Here is a 3,045-nt window from a genome sequence, read left to right as displayed (position 1 = left end):
TCTATCTATCTATCTATCTATCTATCTATCTATCTATCTATCTATCTTTCCATCCATCTGCCAAATTCACAGACTCCAGGTTAGGAGCCCCTCTACTACTAAAACCAAGTAGTGAGACTTGTTTGGACTAATTTCTTTGCAGTTGGTACAAAAGTTCTGAAACCTAGCTAGGAATGCTGAGAACTGCAGTCCTCACAGCCTTGGAGGAGACTGTTTTTATTTTGAGGTCTGAGTCAAGGTGAATTGCAGGAACTTTTGAATGATTCTCTAGGAGCCAAAGGAAAGAGGTGACAGAGATGAGAAGGGAGCCGGGGTTGGAGCCATGGTGACTGGGTTCCTGCAGGCATCTTGCAGTCTGAGTTTCATGGCTCAGGACTAAGAATAAGCAGGCTAGGATCCAGGCCAACTCCGCTTTATGGAACAGAGAACTCAGACCGAGCCCATCGGTTGTGACCATTCCTTTGGTGAAAGCCCTTAAAGCCCTTGCCTCTTTGTCTGTCTGGTGCCTGCTTCTAAAGGATTTCTTCTTGCTCTTCAAGCTGTTTTTATTTCCTGATTTGTTTCACATTAAAATGTCTGTGCTCAGTTATAACTCTTTGTGTACAGGTCCTGCAGCATATACGGCCTCTGGGAAAGGCAAAACAGAGGGAGATGCTGACTAGCTGGAAATAAACAGGCCAGAGATCTAAAATTTTTTGCTGATGGTCAGGATGGAATCTTGACCTGAGGCTTTGTGTGAATTGAAGAGAAGAAGAGCTTTATAGTTATCATTTTATTAATTTTTTTGGTCATGTAAGTTCCAAATAGAGAGACAACCATGTGAACTTGGGCCAATTTGCACTATAGATTAAAGTGTGAGCCCCTCTGGGTGCTAGCCAGAGGCTGGCTGTTCAGACCTTCCTCCAAAGGGGAAGAAGAAATTGGAAGAACAAAATAGAAACCAATGTAAAACCATATTCCTGGGCTGCCCAGGGGAGGAGAAAAGCATGCTCTGGGGAGACTCCATTTCTCTCCTTTCCCCTCTCTTTTCTCCTTTTCTAAGATAGATAGACAGACAGACAGACATATAGACAGAAAATTAGACAGACAGACAGATTAGATAGACAGACAGTTAAAAGGAGGCATTTAGGAAAAACAAAAAACAAACAAAACCCCCCAAACAAAAGAAAGGCAAGTGACCAGCCAAAGCTTGCCTCCACAGTGACACCTGCTGGTGGCCCTCAGCTCAATGCCCCATAGATGGTTGTGTTGTCAGGAGAGCCGGCACTGAGCAGCTCTCCTGGAAGGTTTTCCCTGAGGGTGTGTTGGGACTCTGCAACTGGAGATGCACAGAAGGGTTGTGTCGTGACAGCTGCGTCCTCTTCAGTCCCATTTCCTTGTTTGTGCCAGCGTCCCAGCTTGTGAGACTGGCAGTCAGAGAGGGTGGGCTTTCAATCCAGCCACAGGACCCACAAGAGCTTGCTGGTGCTCCTATGAGATTTCTAGCAACTATAATCTTTCCTTTTGTGCCCATCTATGTTTTAAAAGTCTTTTCTTTTTGGAAGCACAGGAACCCAATTTGAGGAAGGTCAGTCTATAGAATAAAATCCAAATACCTTAACCAACTATGTTGCTGACACTCCTTCCTAGGATTGTGAAAGATTCTCTTTGCCATCTGACTTGTAGGGAAAGGACTTGTTGGAGTGTTAAAGAATAAAACCAGAAATGCTGTTTATTTTGAAGTTGGGAGGAAATGTCAGGGGAAGACTTAACATTATTTTCCAATGTGAACATCTGGGACTTTGAATTTGCCTGGAGTTTCCTCTGAGATTCAAATGAATGTTATGTAAGCCTTTGGGGATTCAATGGGATGCCATTTGAAAATCTGCCTTTCTAAGACAAAAGGGAATGAGGATCTAGGAGGAGGGAGAAACTGGTTGGTAGACACTGAGGAATAAAACTAGAATAAAGGATGTGAGACGATGGTACTATTGGGGTTAATGGGAAAGAGGGAGCAGCTGTGTGCTCTAGGCTGTGGGGTAGGGGGCAGGATCCAGGATGAAAGGAAACAGGTGTGTGGTTTTCCCTACATGTATTTAAGGTAAATTACTTCAGGGCTGCTGCTCTGTCCCTGGAGGTTAAGAAACTAGTCTGGAAGTGGTAAAGTGGCTGAAGAGCTTGTTTGTGCCTAGAGAGCATGCACACGCATGAACACCCACATGTGTGTATACATACACATGAACATACATACACATGTATTTATACTATATGTACTTCTATCAATACTATTATTAGAGGCAGCAAGGCAGTGACTATAGTGTTTCTAGTCAGGAAGAGTTGAGTTTATTATGCCTCAAACACTAGCTGTGTGACGTGGGCAAGTCACTTAAACCCATTTGCCTCAGTTTCCTCATCTGTAAAATGGGGATTATAATAGTCCCTACCTCCTGTGGCTGTTGTGACAATCAAATGAGATGTTTGTAAAGCCTGTAGCACAGCACCTGGAATGTAGGTAGGAGCTATATAAATTCTAGCTATTATTACATTCATAGACTTAAAGACTGGAGAAGGAAGGATTACTATAATGACAGCATGGATAGCGAAGGGTTGCTGTTGTCGTGCTTAGATGAGATAACGGGTGCATTGAGATTGGTGGAATGTAGGTCTTGCTTGGCTGAAAGACAAGTAACTGTGAGCTCTTTGGTGGATGGAGTCATTTCCCCCCAGAGCCTTCTTTTAAGTCTCTTGGGTGAGACTTATAGCTGCTTTTTGGGGGAGGTGTAAAATGGAGGTCTTTAACCTGCGGTGGAGGGGTGGGAAGACAATAGAACAGTAATTCTTAACTTAGCTTAGGGTCAGGGAACTTTGTTTTTAAAATAGCTCTAGGACTCTATTTCAATATAATTGCTTTCCTTTAATTCTACGTATTTTATGCATTTAAAAACATGGGTCTGTGAAGAGGTCCAAAGGTTCACCAGCCTGTCAAAGAGGTCCATAACAGAAAAAAAAAAAGGCTAAGAACCTGTTCACTAGAGGGAAAATTGCCAGAAGGCCACTGCCTCTGAG

The sequence above is a fragment of the Petaurus breviceps genome, unplaced genomic scaffold (genome assembly GCF_028583685.1).
Source record: "Petaurus breviceps papuanus isolate PSGF00001 unplaced genomic scaffold, PetGlider_PUasm1.0 90740, whole genome shotgun sequence".
NCBI lineage: Eukaryota > Metazoa > Chordata > Mammalia > Diprotodontia > Petauridae > Petaurus > Petaurus breviceps.
The sequence above is the reverse complement of the archived record's forward strand: the minus strand, read 5'-3'. Positions refer to the sequence as shown.